Source organism: Bos indicus, chromosome 6 (genome assembly GCF_029378745.1).
Source record: "Bos indicus isolate NIAB-ARS_2022 breed Sahiwal x Tharparkar chromosome 6, NIAB-ARS_B.indTharparkar_mat_pri_1.0, whole genome shotgun sequence".
In the NCBI taxonomy this organism is placed as follows: Eukaryota; Metazoa; Chordata; class Mammalia; order Artiodactyla; family Bovidae; genus Bos; species Bos indicus.
This window is the reverse complement of record NC_091765.1, coordinates 41,862,864-41,877,857: the sequence shown is the minus strand read 5'-3', so window position 1 is coordinate 41,877,857 and position 14,994 is coordinate 41,862,864. Positions and strand designations below refer to the sequence as shown.

Sequence of the window (14,994 nt, the reverse complement as noted above, 5' to 3'; positions counted from 1 at the left end):
TTCATCCTTTCTCCCTTCTTTAAAGTTGAGGACTGAGTCTGAAATTGTCAGCCCTCTAATCATGTGATTTGTCCTCCTGGCAACCCGCCCTCAATCTTAAGTGCAGTCCCCAGGTAACCTCGTTAACATAACAAAAGACACCTTGATTGCTCTCACCATTTGTGGAATTTGAGGGTTTTAGGAGCTCTTGCCTATGGGGAAAAGGGCACAAAGACCAACTATATACTTCTTATTGTAAATCACAATATCACAGTGACAGTTTCAAGTTGAGTCCAAGGATAAATTTGTTGATGAGTAAATAATATGGGATTCCTGATTAGCGAGAATAAGTCTGCAGCTTTTGCTTTTTGTTGTAAACAATGATGTTGTAAACAATATCTCTTGGGAACTACTACTTGAAAATAATGATACTGAGACTTGATAGCTTATACTAACTAACAAATAGCTTGCGTAAATGATGGTTTTCTATATTAAGGAAGAATCCAAGGATCATTTTAAAATCAGGAGAATCACATTTTTATATGGTGACTTTAAAGCTAGGTGTATTTTCTCTTCAATCCTAAAGAAATGTTACCAAAGTGGCTAATGCTTTAGAAAGCTCCATAGTATCAGTTTTTTTTAGCCTTCTCTCTGTTTTTCTGTTAAGCATTTCCAATAAGTTGATTAGTATCAAAGGCAAGATCTCATATCTTGAAGGTTTTCTTTTTAGAGGCCATTTAATTAGTTCCTGTCACACCTTCTTTAGACTTTTTTTTCATCTCTCCCTATCAGTTCTGTTATCTCAATGCTGTTTCTAACTCTTATCACCTTCTAACTCACATACTCACTCAAAGCGAGACACCAGGAGATGTAAGAGTCTAGAATGATTTATGCATATATGATGCATTTTGGAACTTCTGCTTTCCCTCTTTTCTTCATTTATTTATTTGACATTTATGTTCTGAGCACCTGTGTAACCAAGCAGGACCCTATGGGGTCTCCCAGGACAGGCCTTCCCCCATATCCTCTGCTTTATCTCCTCTCTAAAATACTTATATGGATATTAATAATATTATTTGATGCAAATGTCCTGAGTTGTTTTGCAGATGTGAACCCCACCACCAACCCCAACCTTCCACCTGGAAGAATTACTTGGTGGCCATGAGCACATAGCCCCAGACCTCCTGGAGCCCTGATAACCCCTGTGATACCACCCTGATGCCTCACCATCAGATAATTAGAGAATGGAGCACAAGCTGATCAGAGGCTCTGCAACCTCCATCCCCATGTAACCAGCCCTTTAAAAATGTTTTGCAAAAATGCTTTGGGGAGCACGAGGCTTTTGAGGGCAGGAGCCATCTCATCTCTTTGTATGACCTTGCAATAACCTTTCTCTGCTTCAAACTCCTATGTTTCAGTTCATTTGGCCTCACTATGCCTTGGGAACATTAACTTGAGTTAACACCTCTAATGAGTCAGACACCAGATGTATAGAGATAAATGAAAGCCACTATTCCTCTTCTCATGGTATACATAATCGAAAATGAATAAAGACTTTATACAAATAAATATTTAAATATTAGCAATTGGAAATTTGTTTTAACTATTACTGAATGAAAGTTCAAAATTTGATGTGCCCAGACAAACCAAAATGTTGGAGTTTGGAGCAGCGAAAGGTTGATTGCAAGGCCAAGTAAGGAGAATGGGTCATGCTCAAAACCACCAAACTCCCACATGGTTTTGAGGGAGAACTTTTACAGGCAAAATTTGGAGTGATGGCTGCAGGGTATGTGACTTTCTTGACTGGCTGGCACTGCAGATGGTGATGCAGCCATGAAATTAAAAGATGCTTGCTCCTTGGAAGAAAAGCTATGACCAACCTAGACAGTATATTAAAAAGCAGAGACATTACTTTGCCAACAAAGGTCCGTCTAGTCAAAGCTATGGTTTTTCCTGTGGTCATGTATGGATTTGAGAGTTGGACTGTGAAGAAAGCTGAGTGCCAAAGAATTGATGCTTTTGAACTCTGTGGTGCTGGAGAAGACTCAAGAATCCCTTGGCCTGCAAGGAGATCAAACGAGTCCATCCTAAAGGAAATCAGTCCTGAATATTCACTGGAAGGACTGATGCTGAAGCTGAAGTTCTGCATTTGGCCACCTGATGTGAAGAACTGACTCACTGTAAAGGACCCTGATAATGGGAAAGATTGAAGGTGGGAGGAGAAGCGGACGACAGACGATGAAATGGTTGGAAGGCCTCACTGACACGATTGACCTGAGTTTGAGTAAGCTCCTAGAGTTGGTGATGGACAGGGAGGCCTGGCGTGCTGCAGTCTATGGGGTCACAAAGAGTTGGACACGACTGAGTGATGAACTGAACTGAACTGAGCTAACAGGGAGGTGCTCCAGGAATCCTGTGTTCAGCCTGAAGTTTAGCCTCAGCACCTGCTGAGGTGGGAACCTTAGTTCCTGCAGAACTCAAAGACATTGTTGTATATATTTCTTCAGGAGGAACCAGGACCCTGGTTCCAAAGGCTGCACTATTGTTTCTTAACTGCTCCTCCCTTGTTTGTGTGTTGGCTCCCTACCCTGATTAACAACTATTTGAATCTACCCTTTGAATTTGAATTTCCCAGGGAAAGTCAATGAGGCTGAATGAAGCTTATTTGCTACAAGCCATTGTTGCTAGGAGAAGGCAATGGCACCCCACTCCAGTACTCTTGTCTGGAAAATCCCATGGATGGAGGAGCCTGGTGGGCTGCAGTCCATGGGGTCGCTAAGAGTCGGACACGACTGAGCAACTTCACTTTCACTTTCCTGCATTGGAGAAGGAAATGGCAACCCACTCCAGTGTTCTTGCCCAGAGAATCCCAGGGACGGGGGAGCCTGGCGGGCTGCCGTCTATGGGGTCGCACAGAGTCGGACACAACTGAAGCAACTTAGCAGCAGCATCGTTGCTAAGAGTCGGGCACGACTGAGTGACTTCACTTTCATTCTTCACTTTCATGCATTGGAGAAGGAAATGGCAACCCACTGCGGTGTTCTTGCCTGGAGAATCCTGGGGACAGGGGAGCCTAGTGGGCTGCCGTCTATGGGGTTGCACAGAGTCAGACATGACTGAAGCGACTTAGCAGCAGCAATAATGCTACACAGAGGCTTTTGTGCCCAGGAGGGCCCCACATGGTCCTGCTGGGTTTCACTACAAATAAATATGACAGAATGCTGATAGAATAGACCAAGTTCTTACCTTCCCCATCTTAGTCCCATCTTTTACACAAGGGAGACATTGATACTCACCTCACTGCAGAGATGTGACAAAATGTGAGTGAATTATGAAATGTGAATGAATACTAGTACAGTGTCACAAATGTGCATTATCTTTAATCAATGCTTTTGTTATCCATGAATTTAAGAAGCAGTTTCTCTGCTTCACCAAAAAGCTGAAGACCCTCTTTAAGATTAAATGTTAAATTTACCAGTAAGTATTCATTGGTAATCATTTGATTAAATCAAAATCATGGTCCATTGCATTATTTCATAGTGACATTCTTTCATCATATTTCTTCCTTATGAGTTTCTATTCCATTGTTTCAAAGTTTTGCTCTCTCTCCAACACCCTCATTTCATAAAAATAACAGTAAGTTAAGCCTCTTGAAAGTTCCTTTTATGATTTTGGGAATAATGGACTCTACAGACTTTTATTATGTATTCAAGCACAGTTGTTTTTGTGGAAAAGGCTTCCTGTAATATGTGGGTACTGATGAGTTTTCAAGTGCATTTTCCATTTTTCCTGACAGCCTAACTAGCATGATTTGTAACGAGCGAAGAGGAAGCTTCAGATCTATTGGGGTCATCGGTTCCCATTCTTATAATACAGTGAAATATAGTACAATTCATTTCTATTGTGTATACTTCATTTCAGTAGTATAAGTGTTATTTATGTTATTAGGGCAGTTTCTGTCTTGATAATCAACTTTTAAACTGAAAATTAGTTTCATATGCTGGAATTGGAATCAGCTAAGAAAGCCCTGATTATTCCAGTCATTCAAGAAGCCCAGTGGGTAAGATCTGTTCCTGGGTGAGGCGAGGTTCTCCTCTGACTTGGAGGTGAGCACAAAGCATACTCTCTCCACACATTGGTTTCTGCATCCCTCACAAGGGATGTAGATGAGAATAGCAACTACCCTGCAGGCTTGTTGTGACATGTCAGGTAATATGAGGAGACTACTTGCCTAGTGACTGTGAACCCGTGTACCTCTGCGTGGCACTTGAGCCCATGCGCTGGAACTCAGACTCAGCCTGAAACCACACTGGGACTTGAACCCACAGTTTTAAATTAGAATTATTCACCTGGTGACTTGACTTGCTGAGGCTCAGACTCTTTGTGTCTCAGCAGAGAAGGAATTCAATGAGAGGCAAAGTAATAGGCAAGAAGTAGATTTATTAATATAGAGATGAAAGCTGGCAGGTGAGGGGACTCTGCCCCAAGGATTAAGTGGGCTACTTGTTTATAATTAGAGGAAAGTGTGGGAGGAGGAAAAGACTGTCTTCTTCCTCATTCTTCAGTAGGTGTCAGACTTACATCACGAGCTCCTCCTTCGTATAGAGCAGGATGGTATCTGACCATACGAGGTCAAGCTAGGACTATCATAGCTCTTATTTAAATCAATAGAAGGGTGGTAGCATTTTTCTCTTTCACTTAATAACCTGAGGCTTATCTCATGCTGTTATTTATGGCTTTATTGTTAAGCAAACCTGCTTCATTTTAGGATGAAATGAGCCATTATTAACTTGCAGTGGTCTCCCAAAGTTTCCTGGGTTTCCCTCTCTATAATCCCCTACCAGGAATTCTACAACCACCTGTATAATTTTCCTATTCTGTCCCTAACACATGGTACATGGTAAGCAATCAGTGCACATTTGTGTATTCCAGAAATATTTATGAAGCACCTATATTTGCCAAGTCCTTGCTAAATGTAAGGAATCACTATGTTAAGTTTTTTGTTTGTTTGTTTTTTAACAATAGCTGCTTCTACCCTTGAGCTACTTCCCTTCTCCATGCCCTTTTGTTTTCTCCTTAAAAATGAAATAAAATGAAACTCAGTCAATCATAGGAAATGGTCAGACTTGCTTGGAAAAAGTAATGCATCTTGCTCTGCTACAAAAGTTCAGACCGCTCGATACATTATTTTATCTTTCCTTGAAATCCTGCCTCTCTGTCTCACTGGCATTCTTTCCTTTTCTAAAAGTTTTTATTTTATTCCTTCCAACTTGTTATCCCCGCAGTGAAGTGTAATGGAAAGAAATCAAGCTTTGAAGGCTGACAGTCCTATAATTGAATCTAGGATTCTCCCTTCAGTAGTGTGTGGTCTGGAGCCTAAGCCTTGTATTTTCTAAATTGAGCAGAAGGTTAGATAATTGCTCATTTTGTGGATCAGTAATAATGGTAGGTACTCGATAAATGGTGTTTATTGTTAATTCAGGTAATTTGCTGTCTAAATTATATAAATTGTCACTTCAACACATTCTGCCCTGTCATTTTATGAGAATCTCTTCATGTATGTATAATGGTTTGGATTTTAAGTTTCCATTATGGCATGTGAATTCTTCATGACTAGAATAATTTGGGGTGACTGTTTGTCCTCAGTGAATTTAGAAAAAATAAAATAAAAGCCTATTATGTCTTTTAAAATTTATTTTATTTTTAAAGGAAAGCAAACTTTTTAGGCCTAACATCTAAACATTCTAGAAGGAAAAGTAGTGCATGCGTGCTCAGTTGTGTCCGACTCTGCAATCCCTTGGACTGTAGCCTGCCAGACTCCTCTGTCCATGAGTTTATCCTGGTAATAATATTGGGATGGGTTACCTTTCCTTCTCTAGAGGACCTTCCAGATCTAGGGATTGAACCTGAGGCTCCTGCAGTTCCTGCATTGGCAGACAGATTCCTTACTACTGAGCTACCTGGGAAGCCCAGACGGAAAAGTACACTCATTTAAATTTACTCTTACTGAAGTCTAAGTGATAAGGGAAGAGAAAATAAAAAAGTGAAAGTAATGATTTATTCTCCAACTGGAGAAGGCAATGGCACCCCACTCCAGTACTCTTGCCTGGAAAATCCCATGGACAGAGGAGCCTGGTAGGCTGCAGTCCATGGGGTCGCTAAGAGTTGGACACGACTGAGCGACTTCACTTTCACTTTTCACTTTCATGCATTGCAGAAGGAAATGGCAACCCACTCCAGTGTTCTTGCCTGGAGAATCCCAGGGACGGGGGAGCCTGGTGGGCTGCCGTCTGTGGGGTCGCAGGGTCGGACAAGACTGAAGCGACTTAGTAGTAGTAGTAGTAGTAGTAGTAGTAGTAGTAGTAGTCTACTAACCATGGGCTAGGTAGATTGCTCAGTGGTAAACCCTTATTTATTTATTTGTATAAGTCATGTATCATTATCATTCATTGTAAGTCTAATGACTGGCCAGCTATCTGCCAGGCATCATGGATATTCTGGTGATAGGAGGATGACTGAGAAATATTTTGTGTTTGTTAATGCTCCCGTGAAGGAAAAGAAATTTAACACCACAAAAATCATCTTACAATGAAATACTTAAGTAACTCTTCAGTGTCATGCCAGCACAATGTCTGTCTCTCTAAAGTTCATAAAGTCAAATTGTTCACTCATTCTATTCCTTCCTCATTTCTTCTCTGTTTGGAACTCAGAAGAAATGGGTAAAATAAAAACCATTTTTATGATGGGCTTTGTTCAGTTTTTAGCCATGAACATTTATCTTTTATATATAAGTTCATATTAGAACGGCATTAAAATAGTACACCATAACTTTAAATGCTAATGTTAAAATGGTTTCCTTAATATAATTTATTTTATGAAAGGCCAAGGATATATCCCTGGCATTGTACTGCATACTAGTTCCTGTGATTATGACTATTCTCACCTTAATAGCTACCAGTTATTGAGTACTTATTATAGGTCAGGTCCTGGCATAACCATTTTATATATATTGCCTTATTTAAGCATCTCTTCTACTGTATAAAGTCAATATTTTACCTTATTTTACCCATGAGGATACTGAGGCACAGAAAGCCTAAGTAAAATTTTCCAAAGTCACAAAGCTAGAAAATAGTTGAGTTGGCATTTGAACTCAGACTTTGACACTGCAATTTATTAAATTCTGAAATTGTTGGCCATTCTTGCTGCTGTACAGCCTTTAATGAGCATGCTTATAAATTGTTCACAGTGTTTGATTTGTGAACTCAGTTTTTAAAGATGATGGGTATGCATTACAAATTCACTTTTGGCTGTTCTGAGGGCAGTTTTTCTTCAAAGGGAAAGGTCTTCAAAGGTATAAAGAAAATACCACTGACATGTACATGAGTCTGATTTCACAGGTGAGTTTTCTTTTCCTACTTAGAACTGGATCAGTTATAGATTTTTAGTTAAGGGCCTTACTTAGGGAAATGTCTAGTGTTGTAAATAGTCCTCAACATTACTCTGGTTTCTCTGAAATTATAGAGAAAGGCCAATGAGGATCTTTGAAACTAAGAATACTGTTATCTGGGGAAGGATGCACACATTAATTTTAAAGTATTTGATCCTTTCTCTTCTCATCCTTCCCCAAAGACCATTGTCATCACGTTTGAGTGGCTGTCTAAATGTAAATTGGAGACTTCTCGGTTATCTCAGGGGCATTATGTACCAGGTGCCCTGTTTGCATTCTTTGTATCATGTATTAATTGTTTATTTATAAGGTGGATACATGGATTTGTGTTGGAAATCTTTTCTTTGAAAATTCATCTGTAGAGAAATATTTTTATCAAACAAAAGGAAAATTATTATTCTAATATTTATACAATTCCAGGCAACAGAAAATTTCAGACTACTATTTTTGTGCTATTTTTGGTATATAATATATTCAGCAATGAGTAAATTATATTCATTTTTCTGTACAGTTAGAGTAGGAAAGGCCATGATATGATACTCTTACCATTTGTAGTCTAAATCATGTAAATTTCCATTTAGTGAACCAGTAAATTTAGTTACTAAAATCAGCAACTTTCCCCTCTGGTAACCTACTAAACACCTGAAATGAATGCAGCATTGTACATCAACTGTACTCCAGTAAAATTTTAAAATAAATAAATGTAAAAAATCACCAACTTATTCAATCCTACATCTTATATAATCAAGTTCCCATCTTATTATATTACTCATTCCACTTCAGAAGTATAAAAGAGGCGAAATACGTGGTATTTACTTTCTGGTCACTGGGTCATAAACAGAGTGACTGTGGAGAGTGACCAAGGCTAGTCACCATGTGGGCAGTAGAGCTCCAGAGTTTGGGTGTCGTATTACCCAGTGCTGCTTAAACATTTTTGATTATCATCTAATAGGACAAGAAAGTGAAAGTCTCGCAATCGTGTCTGACTCTTTGTGACCCCACGGACTATACGGTGCATGGAATTCTCCAGGCCAGCATGCCGGAGTGAGTAGCTGTTCCCTTCTCCAGGGGATCGTCCCAACCCAGGGTTCAAACCCAGGTCTCCCACACTGCAGGTGGATTCTTTACCAACAGAGCCACCAGGGAATATATTTCACTATAATCTAGCCTATGTATTGGAGAAGGCAATGGCACCCCACTCTAGTACTCTTGCCTGGAAAATCCCATGGATGGAGGAGCCTGGTAAGCTGCAGTCCATGGGGTTGCAAAGAGTCGGACATGACTGAGCGACTTCACTTTCACTTTTCACTTTCATGCATTGCAGAAGGAAATGGCAACCCACTCCAGTGTTCTTGCCTGGAGAATCCCAGGGACGGGGGAGCCTGGTGGGCTGCCGTCTATGGGGTCGCACAGAGTTGGACACGACTGAAGCGACTTAGCAGCAGCAGCAGCCTATGTATGCACATACAATCACAAATAGACAGACATACACACATATATACACTAACTGTAATAAAATTTTTCAAGTGAAGTCACTCAGTCGTGTCCGACTCTTTGTGATCCCATGGACTGTAGCCTACCAGGTTTCTCTGTCCATGGGATTTTCCAGGCAATAGTACTGGAGTGGATTGCCATTTCCTTCTCCACGGGATCTTCCCAACCCAGGGATCGAACCAGGGTCTTCCGCATTGTAGACAGACGCTTTACCGTCTAAAATTTTTCAAAAATAACCTTTATCCTTACTTTGCGTAATGTGCTCTGTTAGTATCTGGTCTATCCCATTACATTCTAATTCCACTCTTTTCCTTTTTAATTCTCATCCTGACTCATCATTGAAATGATTTCATGATGCATTAATGGATCAGGACCTGAAGTTTAAAAAACACTATTTGTAAATGGTGGGCAATTCTAAGAGGTAAATAAACAGGAGAATGATATGATCGTGAAAGTCTGGCCAAGCATTTAAGATGGACAGACTGAACTGAAGGAGGCAGCTCTCCAAGAGAGATGATGAGAGTCTGAACCAACCAATACAATTAATAATGAGAGTTAACATTTATTGAAGCATTTCTTATTGAGTGCCCTATGAAAAGCTAGATTTGAGTGCATTCTATTATTTTCCAGTTAAATCCTTAAACAAATATTTTTATTTGTTATGTTATTTATTATTACTGTTTTACAGATTTAAGAGCTGAGACTTTGAAAATGTTCTCAAGTACTTATAGTTTGTGTTTGGCAAAGCCAGAATTTGATTGTAGGTTTACATGACTAGGCCCAAGCTCTTATACGTTTCATTCCTATCTCCTTTCCTCTCAAAAATATTTTGTATTTTATTGTTCAGAGTTCAGTACATTTTGTTATGGATAAATGATGTACACCCAAAGAAATGTTTGAAGTCTCTTCCAGATTTCTCAGGAGACGGGTCATGGAATTTTTCTAACAAGAAAGGTATTTCAAATTTAGAACTGTGAATTAGTCAAGTTGTCGATTCAGGCTGTCAAATCACAGAATAAACCTCCTGTAAGCCTTGTATTATGTCATTCTACCAAGGTGCTTATTTCTGTTTGTTTAGAAATATAATAATGTTTCACTTAAACATTTCACAAACAGGTATTATTTTCTCTGCAGGTATATACTTAATGTCATCATGCAAGGTGACAGCACAGAAAATAAAATAACATGTTCTAGGGTTTCTAAATTGAGCTCCAGTTGAGTGTCAGTTGCCATGGATAAACTCCCAGCATACTCATTGAACTTGGTCATTTGCTCCTGAAACGGGTGACATGTCCTTACAAAAGCATAAATGTTACCAGGTTTCCTTTTCTCTCTCCTTCCATACTCAGGAAAGGAAATCAAATTTCTGTGTACCATATCTTTAATGGCCCCTCCTGACAGTGTATAAATGGCCCCTTGCTGACACAGTGGCTGAGTTGATTTTCTAGAGGAAAGGAAACGCATGTTGGGAGTTTACCATCCTTTATAGAATAATATTTTTTTAAATGTATACTTGGCAATTGTGAGATGATGAGTTTGTGGAAATACTGAGAATGATCACTTTTTAAACATTTGTTTATATTTTACATGAGGCATTTTACATAATTACCCAGAGGAGAGTGCCTATTTGATGCCAAGCTAGGCTAAATGTCATTTTTATTCAGTAACACTTATTAGTTTATCTTTAAAAAATAAGCTCTAGCTAATATTAAACATTCCCATCAAGAAATAATTCTTCATTTCATAGAGAATGACTTTAAAAAATATCTTGAACAAAACTTCCTTATTCAATAGAGGCTGGTTTTGGAATAAGACATCTAGAGTTAAATGTAGGTTTTCTTGCCTGTAAATTGTATAATCTTGGATGTAGTGTTTAAATTTTCTGAACTGAAGTTTCTTTACTTGCAACATAGGGAATAATACTTAAAGGCAGTACTGTGGATGTTAAGTGAGATAAATAAGGCCTAAAAGAGTTCCTGGCTCAAAATCAAGCCTCAATAAAGATTCATTACCTTTTCTTTACAAACATTATGAACTAATATATTGAAAACTCTTGCAGTTTTTAAGTTACCTAGGTAAAATTCCATGATAAAAAGATACTGCCACTTTATTACATCAATAAAAATATATTATTATTGCATAGATTGGGGCTCTTGCTATTATAATTGGGAGTGATATATTTAGTAGTGTAATAGTTGAGGTCAGTTTGATAGTTCTTATGGTAAAATGTAATGGCTTTCAACTTATCTAAGTGCTCCTGTATCAAAAACTATGGTTTTATTGGATGGTGTCCCAGTTAACTAAAAAAATTATTTTTCAAAAGTAATTTTACTGTGCTATATATTCTTGTTCTGCTACATGAGTCACGATTGATGGAAACATTTAGTTAAATTAAATTTTTATCTCTAGACCAAAAAGCAATTTATGGATAATAATAATAGAATGCCATTGTATTCAACATGCATTGATTTATCTATGGACTTTGAGAATATAGGAAGTATCGATAGAATTTGCACTCAATATGTTTCAAGGGTTTTCAGCAATGAAAAGCAGGGTTGTTCAGTGTAGTTAATCCGAGTAGGTTACTGCATCTGGAATTTTGAATGTGGAATATATGATAAAAAAATAACCATTGAATGATAAACAAATACATGAGTGAATATATGTAATTCAATCACAAAAGAAATTAATAGGCTGTATAGCAAGCAATTTACAAATACGATATGAATAAATAAGCTTAAATCAATATTTAATGTGGCACAAAGGAATCTGAATGAAAGTAAGGCATGGGAAGGATGCAAATGATATTCTTAATATATTCTTTGGGGATGAAATCAATTTAATGTGTCAACTTTCATCTGAGGTAGTTTTATTTCTTTTGGACACATTGCCAACTCATCATGTGTTTGTGTAATGCTCAGATGGCACTGTAGCTTTAAGTGTGTTTTTCTGTATTCTCAGAAAATATAAGACATTGTGTTCTGGCTTAGTGGGGAAGCTGTCATAAGCAGCAAAGCAGAGCACTAGATTTTCATGTGTCTTGGGTTTCCATCTCATAAATAGATTTTATATGAAATAGCCTTAAATCAGTTCATCCCTCAGGATCTCTGATATAGATCTGTTTAAGTTGGAGAAGGAAGAAATGCTAAAAATATGTAGCCTTCTAGGAGCAGAGACAAATGTTAATAAGTAGTAGCATTTATTTATTGACTCAGTAAGTCATTCTACAATTTACTGAGCACCTGCAATAGGCAAAATAGTAATATTCTCAAGTCAGTGTTCAAGGTAAACATAATTTAAGAAGGTGCAACATTACAGACACAGACATCACCTTTGAATTAATTAATTGTGGATTGTATCATCCCAATGCTGGATAAAGCTAGCTACTGTTTCTTTGGTTGATACAAGGTGAAGTCATTGGCTTGACCTTCAGTGACAAGAGTTAGGGGAAGAAAGGATTAAAGACTAGAAGCATACTTAAAACTGGAAGACACATTCTGTGAGGTTCCAGAAGTTGACATGAGCAAGAAGTAGAGTCACCTCCCTCTCTCTTGTTCAATTACTCTTGATCATTCATCTAATGAGAAGGATGGTGTGTTGAAGCATCAGCCATATTTAAATCCTTTCATTTTGCTGTCTTAGTTTCTGGCTCTTCCTCTTTTCTTTCTTTCCTCTTTGACTTTCTTGCTCATATATGTATATGTATGTATGTGTATGAGTGTGTGTAAATATTTACATATAATATATACACACACACATACAAATATATATATAAATTGCATGACCTCATATCATTAAGGGTCTTGAAGTCTACACATTCTTTATGAATTGACATTTGACTTTCCTGCTCAGAGTCAAGAGTTTTCCAGATGTGGCCAACTGCTTGAAGTCCTAAGGTAACAACCAGCAAAGCACATACAAGGAACAAGTTAACACCTTCTAGCTAAAGTGGTTTTGCTTGTGTGTGATGCAGGTTATGACTAGAATAAGTTGACATTAGTTATGGTGTAGAATTTATCAACCTAAAGAAAAAACATGAAGAAACACAGCAGGTATGTAGCTGATTAATTTTTTAATGAAGTTAAACATCAGTTCAGTTCAGTTCAGTCACTCAGTCATGTCCGACTCTTTGCGACCCCATGAATCGCAGCACGCCAGGCCTCCCTGTCCATCACCAACTCCCGGAGTTCACTGAGACTCACGTCCATCGAGTCAGTGATGCCATCCAACCATCTCATCCTCTGTCGTCCCCTTCTCCTCCTGCCCCCAATCTCTCCCAGCATCAGAGTCTTTTCCAATGAGTCAACTCTTCGCATGAGGTGGCCAAAGTACTGGAGTTTCAGCTTTAGCATCATTCCTTCCAAAGAAATCCCAGGGCTGATCTCCTTCAGAATGGACTGGTTGGATCTCCTTGCAGTCCAAGAGATTCTCAAGAGTCTTCTCCAACACCACAGTTAAAAAGCATCAGTTCTTTGGCATTCAGCCTTCTTCACAGTCCAACTCTCACATCCATACATGACCACAGGAAAGACCATAGCCTTGACTAGATGGACCTTTGTTGGCAAAGTAATGTCTCTGCTTTTGAATATGCTATCTAGGTTGGTCATAACTTTCCTTCCAAGGAGTAAGCGTCTTTTAATTTCATGGCTGCAGTCACCATCTGCAGTGATTTTGGAGCCCCCAAAATAAAGTCTGACACTGTTTCCACTGTTTCCCCATCTATTTCCCATGAAGTGATGGGACCAGATGCCATGATCTTCGTTTTCTGAATGTTGAGCTTTAAGCCAACTTTTTCACTCTCCTCTTTCACTTTCATCAAGAGGCTTTTTAGTTCCTCTTCACTTTCTGCCGTAAGAGTGGTGTCATCTGCATGTCTGAGGTTATTGATATTTCTCCCAGCAGTCTTGATTCCAGCTTGTGCTTCTTCCAGTCCAGCATTTCTCATGAGGTATTCTGCATATAAGTTAAATAAGCAGGGTGATAATATACAGCCTTGATGTACTCCTTTTCCTATTTGGAACCAGTCTGTTGTTAATATTTTAGAGGGAAAGTATGCTCAATAAATAATAAATTCCATTGCTATTATCAAGATCATTAAATGATAATAGAACAGTCTTAAAGTAAAAATAAAATACAATGATATTTTAATTAACCTAATTAAATCTTCAGTGGTTAAAACCTGAAGTGTTTCAATTGAGTATAATCTCTGAAGAAATTAGCATATTAATGTAAGATAATTATCTTCATAACACAATTGTTATTATTCAAGAGCTAGAGAAAATGTATTATTGAGGAAAGTAAGAATTCAATAAAATGAATAATAAAAATTAAATAACTTATAAGAATTTTAAAATTTTATTAATTACTAGTCAGAGATTAGTATATCTCTGACATATATTTTCAGAAATAACTTTCAGCAAAATTTCAAATAATTCTGAGTGCATTAATAAATTTTTAGAACTTTGGTTTTAGTCAGTGTGTAAGCCCAGTCTAATGTCTCTACTTTGGTATTCACAATTTTTCAAGGATTTTAGATTATTTCCAATCAGAGGACATCCAAAACTTAACACTAGTAGGCCAGTTCTTGTAAGAGATAAACTAAAAAATGTCAATGGGTTTAACCAAATTTAAGTTTGTTTTCTTGCTTGTTTATGGATAAAAAGTTTACATAATTAAACAGCTTTCCTCCAAGTGGTAGCTCAGGGATTCCAGCTTCTGTCTTGTGGCTCCACCATCTTCAGAAGGTGAATTGTCAAGGCCATTCTACAGGTAACCTGCACTGGAAGATCTCATGCAGGAGACTCTCATGAGCCTTTCTGAAAGTGGCATACATCACATCTATGCATATGCCTTTAGCCAGAATTCAGTAATGTGGTCACTTTTAGAAGACTGGTAAATGAATGCTAGCTTCATGCACAAAAGGAAGAAAAGGCAGAACAACAAATCTAGGAACTCTTCAACTGTAATCCCTTTTGGAAATGACAAATCGTGTGTATCACAGAAAACTTAATGTATGCCTAAATATCTACTAAGAAGTAAGCTGTAGGAAAAAAAAAAAGGAAAGAAAAGATAAA

At 38.0% G+C, this 14,994-nt stretch overlaps 1 protein-coding gene and 1 long non-coding RNA gene across 3 annotated transcripts in view; both read left to right on the top strand.

Annotated features, from left to right (window-relative positions):
* Positions 1-14,994, top strand: part of KCNIP4 (potassium voltage-gated channel interacting protein 4) — a 1,318,263-nt gene that overhangs the window by 418,961 nt on the left and 884,308 nt on the right. The gene's annotated exons all lie outside the window — the stretch shown is intronic.
* The window catches only part of LOC139183609 (uncharacterized), an 80,927-nt gene extending 65,933 nt beyond the window's left edge, over positions 1-14,994 (top strand). Inside the window, exon 2 of the long non-coding RNA XR_011567121.1 lies at positions 1-14,994. This exon is cut by the window's left edge and continues 16,822 nt beyond it. This is a non-coding gene — a long non-coding RNA (uncharacterized lncRNA).